This window comes from Saccopteryx leptura, chromosome 5 (genome assembly GCF_036850995.1).
Source record: "Saccopteryx leptura isolate mSacLep1 chromosome 5, mSacLep1_pri_phased_curated, whole genome shotgun sequence".
NCBI classification, from domain to species: domain Eukaryota; kingdom Metazoa; phylum Chordata; class Mammalia; order Chiroptera; family Emballonuridae; genus Saccopteryx; species Saccopteryx leptura.
Window position 1 is genome coordinate 51,405,280 of NC_089507.1, and position 19,405 is coordinate 51,424,684.

Sequence of the window (19,405 nt, forward strand, 5' to 3'; positions counted from 1 at the left end):
TTTTTCTCCAGTTTTTTTTTTTTTACCTTTTTGACATGAATATTTTTTAACTCTTAGACTGATAGTTAATCCTTTGAAAAAAAATTTGATCTGAGAAGCAAAATTGTGAAAAGTCATTTTGTGAAGGAGGCTGGGCCCTTTGTATCACACTTCATTTTGCTGAAATAATTGGAAGGGTCCCATCTATGAGGCATATCAGCTTGAGGCCTCAGAACAACTCTATTTTTTTCTGCTTTCCTGTTTTAACAAAATCCTGACAATAAAACAGGCAATATCTTGTAATGACAAATACAACTGTTGCCACTCAGGCCAGCAGGACCCAATCACATCCAGAGAGTGGTACTGGACCCAGGTGAGGTCTAGGGAGGCTGGCCGCAGGTGTTTGGCTCCTTTGTGGCGCATGACAAACTCGATCCAGAAGACGGCTCAATCTAGAGGTTTCATTGGCTGGAAACGCTGAATTCTTGACAATTTCATAGCATTCTCTTTATATCTAAAAGAGACACAAAGATACCCATAATAAAAGAAAGTCATTTTGCTAAAGTGAATCATTTCCAAGAAAGGTTTTTGAATTGTCATACATATATTTCAAATGAATGCCATAGAATTGCAGAATTGTATTTTTATTTGGGTATTTCTAGATGGTTGTTTTTAAATTGGAATTTTCTGATGACAAATATTTTACAAAGTGAAGATGCAAGATAAGGTGGGGAAGCTACAGCCTTGTAGCTGAGGAAATAATAGGAGCCATTTTAAGGGCTGTGAGTGTGAATAAGATAGGGGCTACACAGCAGACCTGACAGTGTCATTGTGCCATTAATAAGACTAGAGCTCATTGAACCAAAGTGACCACACAGGGCAATCTGATCATAATATGATAACTGGGCAGTCCAGGTAGAAATCTCATCTTAGGCTAATAGCTTCCTTAGTACAAGTTCATCTGTACCCCTAATGTCCTGTACATTGTTCTTATGCATCTAAGTTAACATACCTCTGAAATGTGAGAGTAATTTTGGAGGTATAGCCACAGATACCAGAGGACAGTGATTACAAACCTTCTTTCTTGCCCACATGCCAGCTGTATTTATTATAAATATTAAATATTAGCTATTCTGTACCTAATGATGTAAAGAAAGTACCTGCATGTATCTCTCCATTCTACTTTTTATCCACTCTAGAGATTCCAATCCTCCTCAACTCCCAGTTCCACTTTGCTTTTCTCTTCCTCCTTAATTTAGCACTAATGGTTTTCATGGAACATTTCTTATGCTTCTTTTTTTTATTCTAAATGCATAAATAGACCTGCCACACTGAAACTCTCCAGGACATTTTCTCATCCGTTGATTTTGATTTGGGCCTGTCCTCAGTTATTGGTTCAAATAAAGATTATACAACCTTTTCAGCCTGATCTGCAGAGGCGCAGTGGATAATAGTGTCCACCTTGATTACTGAGGTTGCTGGTTCAGTTTCCCGGGATTGCCCTATTGAGGCACACGGGGGGGGGGGGGGGAAGCACCTGCTGAGAGTTAATACTTTCTGCTGTAACCCCTCCTCTTTCTCTCTCTCTCTTTCTCCTTTCTCTAAACATCAGTAAATACAATTAAAAACAATAACTTTTTGATAAATTTAGACTTTCTTTCTTCTACATAAATCATATGGTGAAATGCAGTTTTAGGTCAAAGTTTTTAAAATTTTTAAGAAACTGTAACATAGCAGAAGAAATGCTTTCTCACAAGTTCCTGTGCTTTTCTTCTTCTCTTCATGAATCTATTGTCTATTTTCCACCCAGCGTAATAGTGTTTTGAAAAACAAAATATTATGACACTCTCTTGCTCATAATGGCCATCTGGCATCTCAACCCTTTTAGAATCAATTCTGAATCATTTTTGAACTATAACACCCTACCTGGTGTTAAAGAGAAAACCATAGGCCCTAAACGGCATTACTCTTGTTAAACAGCTATGATGGCAAATCTAGATTTCTTAATTTATTTATTTATTTATTTATTCATTATTTTTTTCTTTCTTTTTTACAGAGACAGAGAGTCAGAGATAGGGATAGATAGTGAAAGACAGACAGGAACGGAGAGAGATGAGCATCAATCATTAGTTTTCGTTGCAATACCTTAGGTGTTTCTTTTTTTTTTTTTTTTTTTTTTTTTTGTATTTTTCTGAAGCTGGAAACGGGGAGAGACAGTCAGACAGACTCCTGCATGCTCCCGACCGGGATCCACCCAGCACGCCTACCAGGGGCAACGCTCTGCCCACCAGGGGGCGATGCTCTGCCCCTCTGGGGCGTCGTTCTGCCGCGACCAGAGTCACTCTAGCGCCTGGGCAGAGGCCAAGGAGCCATCCCCAGCGCCCGGGCCATCTTTGCTCCAATGGAGCCTCGCTGTGGGAGGGGAAGAGAGAGACAGAGAGGAAGGAAGGGGGGGTGGAGAAGCAAATGGGTGCTTCTCCTATGTGCCCTGGCCGGGAATCGAACCCGGGTCCCCCACATGCCAGGCCGACGCTCTACCGCTGAGCCAACTGGCCAGGGCTTTTTTTCTTTTTAATAATTTTATTTTTTTAATGGGGCAACATCAATAAATCAGGATACATATATTCAAAGATAACATGTCCAGGTTATCTTGTGGTTCAATTATGTTGCATACCCATCACCCAAAGTCAGATTGTCCTCTGTCACCTTCTATCTAGTTTTCTTTGTGCCCCTCCCCCTCCACCTTTCCCTCTCCCTCTGTCCTCTCCCCACCACCCCGTAACCATCACATTCTTATCAATGTCTCTTAGTCTCACTTTTATGTCCCACCTACATGTGGAATAATGCACTTCCTGTTTTTTTCTGATTTACTTATTTCACTTCATATAATGTTATCAATATCCTAACATTTTGCTATAAATGATCCGATGTCATAATTTCTTATGGCTGAATAGTATTCCATAGTGTATATGTGCCACATCTTCTTTATACAGTCATCTATTGACGGGCTTTTTGGTTGTTTCCATGTCCTAGCCACTGTGAACAATGCTGCAATGAACATAAGGCTGCATGTGTCTTTACGTATCAATGTTTCTGAGTTTTGGGGGTATATACCCAGTAGAGGGATTGCTGGGTCATAAGGTAGTTCTATTTTCAGTTTTTTGAGGAACCACCATACTTTCTTCCATAATGGTTGTACTACTTTACATTCCTACCAACAGTGTATGAGGGTTCCTTTTTCTCCACAGCCTCTCCAAAATTTGCTATTACCTGTCTTGTTAATAATAGCTAACTAACAGGTGTGAGGTGGTATCTCATTGCAGTTTTGATTTGCATTTCTCTAATAACTAAAGAAGATGAGCATCTTTTCATATATCTGTTGGCCATTTGTATTTCTTCCTGGGAGAAGTGTCTGTTCATGTCCTCTTCTCATTTTTTATTGGATTGTTTGTTTGTTTGTTGTTGAGTTTTATGAGTTCTTTGTATATTTTGGATATTAGGCCCTTATCTGAGCAGTTGTTTGAAAATATCATTTCCTATTTAGTTGGCTGTCTGTTTATTTTGTTATCAGTTTCTCTTGCTGAGCAAAAACTTCTTAGTCTGATGTAGTCCCATTCATTAATTTTTGCCTTCACTTCTCTTGCCTTTGGAGTCAAATTCATAAAATGCTCTTTAAAACCCAGGTCCATGAGATTAGTACCTATGTCTTCTTCTATGTACTTTATTGTTTCAGGTCTTATGTTTAGATCTTTGATCCATTTTGAGTTAATTTTAGTACAGGGGGACAAAGTGTAGTCCAGTTTCATTCTTTTGCATGTGGCTTTCCAGTTTTCCCTGCACCATTTATTGAACAGGCTTTCTTTTCTCCATTGTGTGTTGTTGGCCCCTTTATCAAAAATCATTTGACTATATATATGTGGTTTTATTTCTGGGTTTTCTATTCTGTTCCATTGGTCTGAGTGTCTATTTTTCTGCCAATACCATGCTGTTTTGATTGTTGTGGCCTTATAATATAGTTTGACGTCAGGTATTGTTATGCCCCCAGCTTCATTCTTTTTCTTTAGGATTGCTTTGGCTATTTGGGGTTTTTTATAGTTCCATATAAATCTGATGATTTTTTTGCTCCATTTCTTTAAAAAGTGTCATTGGAATTTTGATGGGAACTGCATTAAATTTGTATCTTGCTTTGGGTAATATGGCCATCTTGATTATATTTATTCTTCCTAAACAAGAACAAAGAATATTCTTCCATCTCATTATATCTTTTTCGATTTCCCTTAACAATGGTTTATAGTTTTCATTATATAAGTCCTTTACATTCTTTGCTATGTTTATTCCTAAGTATTTTATTTTTTTTTGTTGCAATCGTGAAGGCGGTTATTCTTTTGAGTTCGTTCTCAAAAGTTTCATTGTTGGCATATAGAAAGGCTATTGACTTCTGTATGTTAATTTTGTATCCTGCGACCTTACTGTATTGGCTTATTGTTTCTAGTAGTCTTTTTGTGGATTCTTTGGGGTTTTCGATGTATAGGATCATATCATCTGCAAAAAGTGATACCTTTACTTCTTCTTTTCCGATATGGATGCCTTATATTTCTTTGTCTTGTCTGATTACTCTGGCTAGAACGTCTAGTATCACTTTAAATAAGAGTGGAGAGAGTGAACAATCCTGTCTTGTTCCTGATTTAAGGGGGAAAGCCTTCAGTTTTGTGCCATTTAATATGATGTTAGCTGATGGTTTATCATATATGGCCTTTATCATGTTGAGATATTTTCCTTCTATACCCATTTTGTCGAGAGTCTTAAACATAAAATTGTGTTGTATTTTATCGAAAGCCTTTTTTGTGTCTATTGATAAGATCATGTGGTTTTTGTTCTTTGTTTTGTTGATGTAGTGTACTACGTTAACCGTTTTACGTACGTTGAACCATCCTTGAGACTCTGGGATGAATCTCACTTGATCATGATGTATTATTTTTTTAATATGTTGTTGTATTCGATTTGCTAGTATTTTGTTTAGTATTGTAGCATCTGTATTCATTAGATATATTGGTCTGTAGTTTTCTTTTCTTGTGCCATCCTTGCCTGGTTTTGGTATGAGGGTTATGTTTGCCTCATAAAATGTGCTTGGAAGTATTGCTTCTTCTTCAATTTTTTGGAAGACTTTGAGTAGAATAGGAACCAAGTCTTCTTTGAATATTTGATAAAATTCGCTGGTATAGCCGTCTGGCCCTGGACTTTTATTTTTGGGGAGGTTTTTAATGGTTTTTTCTATTTCTTCTCTACTAATAGGTCTGTTTAGGCTTTCTGCTTCTTCTTGCCACAGTCTAGGAAGGTTGTATTGTTCTAGGGATTTACCCTTTACTTCTAGGTTGTTGAATTTAGTGGCATAAAGTTTTTCATAGTATTCTACAATAATTCCTTGTATATCTATGGTGTATGTCGTGATTTCTCTTCTTTCATTTCGGATTTTGTTTATATGAGTTCTTTCTCTTTTTTCCTTGGTAAGTCTTGCCAAGGGTTTGTCAATTTTGTTGATCTTTTCAAAGAACCAGCTTCTTGTTCTATTAATTTTTTCTATAGTTTTTCTGTTCTCTATTTCATTTATTTCTGCTCTGATTTTTATTATCTCCTTTCTTTGGCTGGTTTTGGGTTGTCTTTGTTCTTCTTTTTCTAGTTCCTTAAGGTGTGAAGTTAAGTGGTTCACTTGGGCTCTCTCTTGTTTGTTCATATAGTCCTGAAGTGATATAAACTTTCCTCTTATCACTGCTTTTGCTGCATCCCAGAGATTCTGATATGTTGTATTGTCATTTTCATTTGTCTGTATATATCTTTTGATCTCTGCACTTATTTCTTCTTTGACCCATTCATTTTTTTAAAAGTATGTTGTTTAGTTTCCACATTTTTGTGGGATTTTTTTCCTCTTTCCTGCAGTTGAATTCTAGTTTCAAGGCTTTATGATCAGAAAATATGCTAGGTACAACTTCGATTGTTCTGAATTTGCTGATGTTGTTTTTGCGGCCCAACATAAGGTCAATTCTTGAGAATGATCCATGTACACTGGAGAAAAATGTATACTCAGTCACTTTGGGATGAAATGTCCTGTAGATGTCTATCATATCCAGGTGCTCTAGTGTTTTGTTTAAGGCCACTATATCTTTGTTGATTCTCTGTTTGGATGACCGATCTAGAGCTGTCAGCGGTGTATTGAGGTCTCCAAGTATGATTGTATTTTTGTCAGTTTTTGTTTTAAGGCCAATAAGTAGCTGTCTTATATATTTTGGTGCTCCTTGGTTTGGTGCATATATATTAAGAATTGTTATGTCTTCTTGATTCACTGTCCCCTCAGCCATTATGAAATGGCCATTTTTGTCTCTGAGTACTTTTGCTGTCTTGTAGCCAGCATTATCAGATATGAGTATTGCTATGCCTGCTTTTTTTTTTGGATGTTACTTGCTTGGAGTATTGTTTTCCAGCCTTTCACTTTGAATTTGTTTTTATCCTTGTTACTTAGATGAGTTTCTTGTAGGCAGCAAACAGTTGGATTTTCTTTTTTAATCTATTCTGCTACTCTGTGCCTTTTTATTGGTGAGTTTAATCCGTTTACATTTAGTGTAATTATGGACACTTGTGAGTTCCCTATTGCCATTTTATAGATTCCTTTCTGTTAGTTTTGTGTCTTGTTTGATCCGTCTCTTTCGTTTTTCAATCTTTTGTTTTTATTTGGTTGTATTCCATACATCTTTCCTCTGTTGCTATCTTTTTTAAATCATGTGCATCTGTAGTGTTTTCTTCAATGGTGGTTACCTTTAAGTAATGAAAAGGGTTCCTACCCTGTTCATTGTAGTGCACTATTTTGAGAGTACTTTTGCACTCCATCGTCCTTTGCTACTGTTAATCTCCATCCTCTCCCCCCCTTTCTTTTTGTTGTTGTCACAGTTTAAATTTGGTTTTATTGTGTTCTTCTTGGAGCTTTTACATGTGGCTTTGCTTTTTTTTGTTTGTTTGTTCTTTGTATCTGATTGGAGAACCCCCTTAGTAATTCCTGGAGTGGGGGTTTTCTGATGATAAATTCCCTCATCTTTTCTGTATCTGTGAATGTTTTTATTTCTCCTTCATATTTGAAGGATAGCTTTGATGGGTATAGTATTTGTGGCTGAAAGTTCCTCTCTTTCAGGACTTTAAATATTGGGGTCCACTCTCTTCTAGCTTGTAGAGTTTCTGTTGAGAAATCGAATGATAATCTAATGGGCCTTCCTTTATATGTTGTATTCTTCTTTTCCCTGGCTGCCTTGAGAATTTTTTCTTTGCCGTTGGATTGTGCCAATTTCATTATGATGTGCCTTGGAGTAGGTTTGTCGGGGTTAAGAAAACTCGAAGTTCTGTTATCTTCTTGAATTTGAGGCTTTCGTTCTTTCCACAGGCTTGGGAAGTTCTCATCTATTATTTGTTTGAGTATGTTCTCCATTCCATTTTCTCTCTCTTCTCCCTTTGATATACCTATTATTCTTATGTTATTCTTTTTGATGGAGTCAGATAATTCCTGTAGGGCTATCTCATTTTTTTTTTAATTTTTGAGTCTCTTTCTTCTTCTCTCTGTTGTGCCTCAAGTTGATTGTCTTCTATTTCACTAATCCTACCTTCTATCTGGCCTGTTCTATTAGCTAAGCTTGTTAACTCGTTTGTCAGCTCGTGAATTGTGTTTTTCATCTCTGTTTGATTTGTTTTTATAGTTTCAATTTCCTTGGATATATATTCTTTGTGTTCATTGAGTTGTTTTCTGAGCTCCCTAAATTAACTTTCTGTGTTTTCTTGTATATCTCTGAGTATTTTTAGGATTTCTATTTTAAATTCTCTGTCATTTAACTCCAAGGTTTCCAATATATTAAATTTTATATTAAATTGACTCTCATTCCCTCCCCGTGCGCGGCTTTTTCAGGGTGCTGGGTGGCTTGGAGATTCCACTTTTGGCTCACACAAAGGCCCCTGACTCCGCCCCTCTGTGGGGTAACACGGGCGCCCACTCCTGAGGTGCTCAGAGGAATCTCTCGCTCACTATCTGCACACGCAGAACAGGATATCAGGCTGGCAGTCTCAGACTCTGAGTGAAACCCACCCGCAAGGAAAAGTTCCAGTGTTGAAACTGGCTCTCACTCCTTCCCCATGCGCGGCTTTTTCTGGGCGCTGGGGCGGCCCAAGATTCCCTTTTGGCCCACACAAAGGCCCCTGACTCTGCCTCTCTGTGGGATAACACCAGAGCCCACTCCCTGGGCTTTTGAAGGAATCTCTCGCCCACTATCTGCGCACCGACCAGGTGATCGGAAAAAATGGCTGCCCCACTTGTATTCTTTGTCTGGGTTTGGTGTGAGTGTTAGCTTGTATTGCCTGAGTTGCCACAGGCACAGCTTTTCCTGGGCTTGGATCTCCATGCCACAGCCTGGTTCGGCCATTTGTTCCTCAGCCTGGGTCTATTCACCGCCTTTGCCTGCCTTAGTTTCTATATTCTCCGTTCCCAGTGAAAGCAGCCCTATTTACGTTCTTGAGGAAGGCGGAGCATTACTTACTTCCTATTTCCTTCAGGGTTTGATCATATTTTTAGCCAATTTTTCACTCGACCATACATTTGGGTGTATTGTGAAACATCTGAAGTCTCCAAGGATAGGTTTTTCTGCTTCTGGTAGAAGATCTTGTTGAGTTTGGGTGGAGATTTATCGGTATCGCTTCATATCGAGCCATTACTCTGACTTCATCTGAAGATCTTTTTCTATAATATGAAAAAGATGAGAAAAATAAATAAAGAGGTAAAAGTTTTGAAATACAATTATAAAATCTAACCTATTTTACATACACTCAACAGTGGAAAACATATTTTTACATGTATAAGGATAATAAGGGAACTTAACCTACATGTTGTCAGAACCATGACTCAGTATTTGAAATTTTCCAAATCATAAAGAGAATAGGTCCAACTCAACTAGAATTAAATCAGAACAAAATACACCCTAAACTACAAAAAAACCCATGTATTTTAGAAATTAAGTAACACATTAGTAAATAATCCAGAGTCAATGTTAAAGTCATAATCATACATGTATCTTCTTCTCAGCAACTTCTCATACAGGAATGTATACAACAGATGTAAAAACATGTAAATCTAAGGATATATACAAATATTTGTTAGTTATATATGGTTTTGGCTAATCCCCTATTCCCTTTCCCCCTTTTCTCTAACACCTGTCAATCTGTTCCCTCTGCTCCTGCTTCTGTTTCTACTTTGTTGCTCAGTTTACTATATTCATTAGATTCCATATATAAGTGAGATAATATATTTGTCTTTCTCTGCCTGGTTTATTTAATTTAGCATAATAATCTCCAGGTCCATTTATGTTGTCACAAAAGGTAAGACTGCTTTATTTTTTATGGCCAAGTAGTAGTTCATTGTGTAAATATAGTGCAGGGTATTTTTTTTACCCACTAATCTACTAATAGATAGTTGAGATGATTCCAGATCATTGAAATTGCAATGCTGCAATGAACATAGCAGTGAAGGACATGGGGTTCATTATGTGGTGTGTACATTATGTTATATTGAGTACAACACTCAAAACCATGTCAGCACACAAATTAATTTTTTTAAAAAATTAAAGACATATATGAAAATATTTACATTAGCTTTAATGGTAATAGCTTTAAAATATTAATCCAAATATTATTAAACATTGTGAAGTGATTATCAGTAGTACCATCATACGTTGGATAATATACAGCAATGTAATTAACCAACAACTGCTACAGAAAAGACAAAAGCAAATAAGTGTTACTGTATGACTCTCATATATAAATGAAAAAAACTATTCTATGATGTTAACAGTAATAATAATATCAGTATGTGGCAGAGATTACTGACCAAATGATCAAAGAAAATGGGAAGCTTCTAGTAGCTTGTGGTATTCTGTATCAGTATCTAGTTTATAGGTACACTGTTATATTGAGTTCACAACAATTTACTAGGTAATTATGAAATTCTGAGCTGCTGACTTATAGTAGGTGTAATTTTCTTATCATTTATACCGAAATATGCTCTATAAAATGTATTGTTTGTTTTGAGGAGGCTGTAAGTTATAGTCAAAGACTGAATTCTGTCTTTGCTCACATTTATACAGCTCAGGTACATGTGGAAATTATACTAATTTCACAAGCCAACATCATGCAGAATAATATCTCTTAATATGCCAAATAAAAAAATAACATATCAAACAAATGACTGGATAATCACACTATTGTTCCAGAAAATTAGATATGAAGGAATAAAGTCCAAATTCAATAAAGAAACAGTGTCCAAGCAGGAGCTGATTTCCAGCTGCCAGCACAAGAATAAAAGTCCCCAGTTGCTATAGCACATTGCTAGGGACCAAAAGCTCCAGTATTGGAGGCTGGCTGATCTCTTCCTCAGGGCTTCGCTGAGGTTTATCACCACTTTCTAAGAGATATGTGTGACTAAGACAGGAAATAATGCCCCAAGTGTCTCCTGGTCATTTTTTAGGTTACTATAGAGTCACCCCATCCAAACCAAAACTCTCAAATAGTCCTCACAGACTCCCATTATTTTAGTCTAAATGTTTCCTTGCCATAGTTGCTCCTCCATATTTTGTACCAGAAAGGCCTCAGGCTGGGTGTTGGGGTGAGTAGGGGATCTGCTTATAAACAAACACCATATGGAGAATGACATCCTAGTAGGACTTAATTCATTTTTACATCAAACAACATATGTTTTCATCTTTGCCATAAACAAGTGGACTGAAGCACTTCACTTAATTCACACAAAAGTAGATTTAAAGTCATATTAAACCAATGCACATGAATTTAGATATACATGAATCAAATAGTTAAAAAAAAAACAACAACATGGAAGAAATGCCTCAAAGCACTGTAAGTATGGCAGGAAAAACTTTTCTGAGCCATTACATGGACACAAGACCTCCCTCAGACTTTAAAGGCAGACATGAGTGCCTCGGGGAAATGGGGGAGGACTGGTTCACAGGAGGGACAGAAAAGACAGAGTACAAAAGTGCTGAGGTGAAAACACCCTTGGCAGATTCACTGAACAAAGAGAAAGAAGGTCAAATGTTCCTACAGTAAAGTGTGCTTAGGACAAAATCATAGTAGAGGAGGTTGCCAGGGCCTGTTCTTTGTCAAAATGCAAAATTAAACCCAGCAAATTAGCAGATTAAATTGCCTGTATAAAGCAATTCATGAATTGGGCATTAGCAACTAAAAGGGACCTCAGAGGAATTTTACCAAATGGAAGGTTTTTATTGAAAGAAGGATGTGGCAGAGGAGCTATTAGCAAAAGAAAAGAAAAAATTATTTTTAGAATAGGGCATCTTTTTTTAGGAAAGGAATGAAATGGGCTTCATTATGCAGATTGCATCTTCTCTCTGGGGAAGATGGATAGGCCCAAGTAACAGATTACCTCATTGGTATCAATACCAGCCTGGTTGACTAAGATTATATTACTGGGAGAAGTTGAAACTTCAGTTAAATCAGGCAAAAAGTCAAGTTTAGAAACACCTAAGGTATAAATGACATCAGAGTAATGGCATGGTAGGAAGCAATACTGATAAATCTCCCCCAAAACTAAAAAAGATCTTCAACCAAAAATAGAAAAACTAATCCTTGGAGCCTCCAAATGTTTTGCAATATACCCGAAGGTATGGTCAAGTGAAAAATTGGCTAGATATATAATCAAACCCCAAAGGAAATAGGGAGTAAGAAATGCTCCACCTTCCTCACTAACTTAAATAGGGCTGCTTTCACTGGGAACTGAGAGTATAGAAACTAAGGCGGGCAAAGTGAGTGATTAGACCCAGGCCAAGGAACAAATGGCCGAACCAGGCTGTGGCATGGAGATCCAAGCCCAGGAAAAGCTGTGCCTGAGGCAACTCAGGCAATACAAGCTAACACTCACGCCAAACCCAGACAAAGAATACAAGTGGGGCAGCCATTTTTTCCGATCACCTGGTCGGTGCGCAGATAGTGGGCGAGAGATTCCTTCAAAAGCCCAGGGAGTGGGCTCTGGTGTTATCCCACAGAGAGGCAGAGTCAGGGGCCTTTGTGTGGGCCAAAAGGGAATCTTGGGCCGCCCCAGCGCCCAGAAAAAGCCGCGCATGGGGAAGGAGTGAGAGCCAGTTTCAACACTGGAACTTTTCCTTGCGGGTGGGTTTCACTCAGAGTCTGAGACTGCCAGCCTGATATCCTGTTCTGCGTGTGCAGATAGTGAGCGAGAGATTCCTCTGAGCACCTCAGGAGTGGGCGCCCGTGTTACCCCACAGAGGGGCGGAGTCAGGGGCCTTTGTGTGAGCCAAAAGTGGAATCTCCAAGCCACCCAGCACCCTGAAAAAGCCGCGCACGGGGAGGGAATGAGAGTCAATTTAATATAAAATTTAATATATTGGAAACCTTGGAGTTAAATGACAGAGAATTTAAAATAGAAATCCTAAAAATACTCAGAGATATACAAGAAAACACAGAAAGTTAATTTAGGGAGCTCAGAAAACAACTCAATGAACACAAAGAATATATATCCAAGGAAATTGAAACTATAAAAACAAATCAAACAGAGATGAAAAACACAATTCACGAGCTGACAAACGAGTTAACAAGCTTAGCTAATAGAACAGGCCAGATAGAAGGTAGGATTAGTGAAATAGAAGACAATCAACTTGAGGCACAACAGAGAGAAGAAGAAAGAGACTCAAAAATTAAAAAAAAAATGAGATAGCCCTACAGGAATTATCTGACTCCATCAAAAAGAATAACATAAGAATAATAGGTATATCAAAGGGAGAAGAGAGAGAAAATGGAATGGAGAACATACTCAAACAAATAATAGATGAGAACTTCCCAAGCCTGTGGAAAGAACGAAAGCCTCAAATTCAAGAAGATAACAGAACTTCGAGTTTTCTTAACCCCGACAAACCTACTCCAAGGCACATCATAATGAAATTGGCACAAACCAACGGCAAAGAAAAAATTCTCAAGGCAGCCAGGGAAAAGAAGAATACAACATATAAAGGAAGGCCCATTAGATTATCATTCGATTTCTCAACAGAAACTCTACAAGCTAGAAGAGAGTGGACCCCAATATTTAAAGTCCTGAAAGAGAGAAACTTTCAGCCACAAATACTATACCCATCAAAGCTATCCTTCAAATATGAAGGAGAAATAAAAACATTCACAGATACAGAAAAGATGAGGGAATTTATCATCAGAAAACCCCCACTCCAGGAATTACTAAGGGGGTTCTCCAATCAGATACAAAGAACAAACAAACAAAAAAAAGCAAAGCCACATGTAAAAGCTCCAAGAAGAACACAATAAAACCAAATTTAAACTGTGACAACAACAAAAAGAAAGGGGGGGAGAGGATGGAGATTAACAGTAGCAAAGGACGATGGAGTGCAAAAGTACTCTCAAAATAGTGCACTACAATGAACAGGGTAGGAACCCTTTTCATTACTTAAAGGTAACCACCATTGAAGAAAACACTACAGATGCACATGATTTAAAAAAGATAGCAACAGAGGAAAGATGTATGGAATACAACCAAATAAAAACAAAAGATTGAAAAACGAAAGAGACGGATCAAACAAGACACAAAACTAACAGAAAGGAATCTATAAAATGGCAATAGGGAACTCACAAGTGTCCATAATTACACTAAATGTAAACGGATTAAACTCACCAATAAAAAGGCACAGAGTAGCAGAATAGATTAAAAAAGAAAATCCAACTGTTTGCTGCCTACAAGAAACTCATCTAAGTAACAAGGATAAAAACAAATTCAAAGTGAAAGGCTGGAAAACAATACTCCAAGCAAGTAACATCCAAAAAAAAAAGCAGGCATAGCAATACTCATATCTGATAATGCTGGCTACAAGACAGCAAAAGTACTCAGAGACAAAAATGGCCATTTCATAATGGCTGAGGGGACAGTGAATCAAGAAGACATAACAATTCTTAATATATATGCACCAAACCAAGGAGCACCAAAATATATAAGACAGCTACTTATTGGCCTTAAAACAAAAACTGACAAAAATACAATCATACTTGGAGACCTCAATACACCGCTGACAGCTCTAGATCGGTCATCCAAACAGAGAATCAACAAAGATATAGTGGCCTTAAACAAAACACTAGAGCACCTGGATATGACAGACATCTACAGGACATTTCATCCCAAAGTGACTGAGTATACATTTTTCTCCAGTGTACATGGATCATTCTCAAGAATTGACCTTATGTTGGGCCGCAAAAACAACATCAGCAAATTCAGAACAATCGAAGTTGTACCTAGCATATTTTCTGATCATAAAGCCTTGAAACTAGAATTCAACTGCAGGAAAGAGGAAAAAAATCCCACAAAAATGTGGAAACTAAACAACATACTTTTAAAAAAATGAATGGGTCAAAGAAGAAATAAGTGCAGAGATCAAAAGATATATACAGACAAATGAAAATGACAATACAACATATCAGAATCTCTGGGATGCAGCAAAAGCAGTGATAAGAGGAAAGTTTATATCACTTCAGGACTATATGAACAAACAAGAGAGAGCCCAAGTGAACCACTTAACTTCACACCTTAAGGAACTAGAAAAAGAAGAACAAAGACAACCCAAAACCAGCCAAAGAAAGGAGATAATAAAAATCAGAGCAGAAATAAATGAAATAGAGAACAGAAAAACTATAGAAAAAATTAATAGAACAAGAAGCTGGTTCTTTGAAAAGATCAACAAAATTGACAAACCCTTGGCAAGACTTACCAAGGAAAAAAGAGAAAGAACTCATATAAACAAAATCCGAAATGAAAGAAGAGAAATCACGACATACACCATAGATATACAAGGAATTATTGTAGAATACTATGAAAAACTTTATGCCACTAAATTCAACAACCTAGAAGTAAAGGGTAAATCCCTAGAACAATACAACCTTCCTAGACTGTGGCAAGAAGAAGCAGAAAGCCTAAACAGACCTATTAGTAGAGAAGAAATAGAAAAAACCATTAAAAACCTCCCCAAAAATAAAAGTCCAGGGCCAGACGGCTATACCAGCGAATTTTATCAAATATTCAAAGAAGACTTGGTTCCTATTCTACTCAAAGTCTTCCAAAAAATTGAAGAAGAAGCAATACTTCCAAGCACATTTTATGAGGCAAACATAACCCTCATACCAAAACCAGGCAAGAATGGCACAAGAAAAGAAAACTACAGACCAATATATCTAATGAATACAGATGCTACAATACTAAACAAAATACTAGCAAATCGAATACAACAACATATTAAAAAAATAATACATCATGATCAAGTGAGATTCATCCCAGAGTCTCAAGGATGGTTCAACGTACGTAAAACGGTTAACATAGTACACTACATCAACAAAACAAAGAACAAAAACCACATGATCTTATCAATAGACACAAAAAAGGCTTTCGATAAAATACAACACAATTTTATGTTTAAGACTCTCGACAAAATGGGTATAGAAGGAAAATATCTCAACATGATAAAGGCCATATATGATAAACCATCAGCTAACATCATATTAAATGGCACAAAACTGAAGGCTTTCCCCCTTAAATCAGGAACAAGACAGGATTGTTCACTCTCTCCACTCTTATTTAAAGTGATACTAGACGTTCTAGCCAGAGTAATCAGACAAGACAAAGAAATATAAGGCATCCATATCGGAAAAGAAGAAGTAAAGGTATCACTTTTTGCAGATGATATGATCCTATACATCGAAAACCCCAAAGAATCCACAAAAAGACTACTAGAAACAATAAGCCAATACAGTAAGGTCGCAGGATAAAAAATTAACATACAGAAGTCAATAGCCTTTCTATATGCCAACAATGAAACTTTTGAGAACGAACTCAAAAGAATAACCGCCTTCACGATTGCAACAAAAAAAATAAAATACTTAGGAATAAACATAGCAAAGAATGTAAAGGACTTATATAATGAAAACTATAAACCATTGTTAAGGGAAATCGAAAAAGATATAATGAGATGGAAGAATATTCCTTGTTCTTGTTTAGGAAGAATAAATATAATCAAGATGGCATATTACCCAAAGCAAGATACAAATTTAATGCAGTTCCCATCAAAATTCCAATGACACTTTTTAAAGAAATGGAGCAAAAAAATCATCAGATTTATATGGAACTATAAAAAACCCCAAATAGCCAAAGCAATCCTAAAGAAAAAGAATGAAGCTGGGGGCATAACAATACCTGACGTCAAACTATATTATAAGGCCACAACAATCAAAACAGCATGGTATTGGCAGAAAAATAGACACTCAGACCAATGGAACAGAATAGAAAACCCAGAAATAAAACCACATATATATAGTCAAATGATTTTTGATAAAGGGGCCAACAACACACAATGGAGAAAAGAAAGCCTGTTCAATAAATGGTGCAGGGAAAACTGGAAAGCCACATGCAAAAGAATGAAACTGGACTACACTTTGTCCCCCTGTACTAAAATTAACTCAAAATGGATCAAAGATCTAAACATAAGACCTGAAACAATAAAGTACATAGAAGAAGACATAGGTACTAATCTCATGGACCTGGGTTTTAAAGAGCATTTTATGAATTTGACTCCAAAGGCAAGAGAAGTGAAGGCAAAAATTAATGAATGGGACTACATCAGACTAAGAAGTTTTTGCTCAGCAAGAGAAACTGATAACAAAATAAACAGACAGCCAACTAAATAGGAAATGATATTTTCAAACAACTGCTCAGATAAGGGCCTAATATCCAAAATATACAAAGAACTCATAAAACTCAACAACAAACAAACAAACAATCCAATAAAAAATGAGAAGAGGACATGAACAGACACTTCTCCCAGGAAGAAATACAAATGGCCAACAGATATATGAAAAGATGCTCATCTTCTTTAGTTATTAGAGAAATGCAAATCAAAACTGCAATGAGATACCACCTCACACCTGTTAGATTAGCTATTATTAACAAGACAGGTAATAGCAAATTTTGGAGAGGCTGTGGAGAAAAAGGAACCCTCATACACTGTTGGTAGGAATGTAAAGTAGTACAACCATTATGGAAGAAAGTATGGTGGTTCCTCAAAAAACTGAAAATAGAACTACCTTATGACCCAGCAATCCCTCTACTGGGTATATACCCCCAAAACTCAGAAACATTGATATGTAAAGACACATGCAGCCCCATGTTTATTGCAGCATTGTTCACAGTGGCCAGGTCATGGAAACAACCAAAAAGCCCGTCAATAGATGATTGGATACAGAAGATGTGGCACATATACACTATGGAATACTACTCATCCGTAAGAAATTGTGACATCGGATCATTTACAGCAAAATGGTGGGATCTTGATAACATTATACAAAGTGAAATAAGTAAATCAGAAAAAACCAGGAACTGCATTACCAAGTTGATCAACTGGCTGTAGGGTCCCCTGGCAAGGAGAATAGATCAGTTGGGCAAAGGTCACTTTACACACTGAGGATAGCTTGGTTGATTTCAGCATCTGCCCCAAACAGGGGTTGCCAGGTGAATTTCAGTAGGTACATATGTGGAAATCTGTCTCACTATCTCCCCTCCTGTCTCATAAAAAAGAAAGAAAGAAGGAAATATGTGATACTTACAAGGGTCATTAATGACTGTCTTCAATGCATTGAGCAATTTTTTACTTGAAATAGTGTTGAAGTCCAACCTGATAGCTGATCCCTTGGTCTTCATGTGAGCAATGTTATCAGGTTGATCCACAAACAAGGAAATGCCCACCATAGGGATCCCATGGTAGATCGCCTCATGGATGCCATTGGTTCCCCCCATGAGTGACAAAGGCTTTGGTTTTTGGGATGACCTAAGATTGGGTCAATTTTGGCAAATTATTAATTATAAGTGTTAGAATGAAAGGAGGGTTGATGATAAAGTCACTGACAGAAAGAATGTATTTATTAACAGAATATATACATTTTAGATTGTATTAAAATGTATTTTGAACTCAAAGGATGAGGCACTTAAATCAGCTAGAGAGACAGTGAAGCCTTACATGGAAGATTGGTGTGTTACCATCAACTTGAAAAAAGTACAAATTGCCAGTGGACAAATGAAAAAGAATATTCTGCATTAAGGAAGAAATTGATTACAAAAAAATATGGTAGAGTATGTTAAAATATACTTTTTTTATAAAATAGTGAAAATACTGAGTCTTTTATGTACAGTAAAAGGCAGCAGGCAATGTGAGGGTCTTGGCCTAGGACCCAGATGAAGGAAAAGTTATACATCAGAAAGTATTGTATGTTATTACTTTAAAAAGAAATTTTGATTTTTTTTTAATGGGAAATGGAAAGTCACTGGTAATCATAATGGAGCTGACATTTTTCAGGGGCATGTGCACATACATACAGTGGGTTAAAGATTTGATATAAAGAGAGAATTAGGAGAGAAAGTGATAATTGAGAAAGTGTTGAGATATTTTCGTGAGAGGTCATTACACATGAAATAAAAATATTTTGTATATGGCCACAAGGAATGTGACTGTGCAAAATAAGATGCCACCTGTTATATCTTAACTTTTCTCTTAGGAAAGAAATAGATATAAATACATTAATTTTTATTTTTGAGGTTTTCAATAAAAAATGTTTAATAAATTTTTTTTTTCTAGTGAACTGTTTATCATTTTTGACGAATTGAGTCTGACTTTAGTGTTTTCCACAGTCTTATTAAGAAGGTCATTCTGGGGGAGCCAATTATAGAGCCGAGTATTTGGCCTTAAGGTATCTCGTTTTTTGACATCATATCTCCATATCACCTGCTAAGGTAAAAAAGTAATGTATTTGATGAATCAAACTACGAGTTATAGCCTGTCAGAAATCTATTTAGATTAAGAGATATCTGCTTAAACACCTTACATAGTACAGATAGCCAAATGAGGACAAGACATATTAGAGAATGAGGACTGATAAAACATTAATGTAAAAAAAGTACGTGCTGGTATTACATGTACTTATTTTTATATTTAGTCAGGCAAGAATGCAATCATGATGTTTTACACTTAGTGGTTACACAATCAGATTATCAATGACCAATTCAAGTATATAAAAGTTTTAGGTACCAGAGTCATATAATTGTATTATGAAAACCTGCCATTTACTAATAATGAACACATTTATTTTGTTTTCACTATTTATTATACTAGCTCTCATCTTTCAGTTTTAATGGTCACCTATGTATTTTTTTTTGAAAGATGAGGAAGTGACTTATTTATATTCACTAGTTTCATATGTAATTTTATTAGAGTATTATGTTTTGATTTACAATATTATCACAATTAATAATTTGTGAGATTTAACTCAT

The 19,405-nt window shown here is 36.6% G+C and overlaps 1 pseudogene; it reads right to left on the minus strand.

Annotated features, from left to right (window-relative positions):
• Nucleotides 1–208: 208 nt before the first annotated feature.
• The window catches only part of LOC136405544 (UDP-glucuronosyltransferase 2B31-like), a 44,425-nt pseudogene continuing 25,228 nt past the window's right edge, over nucleotides 209–19,405 (minus strand).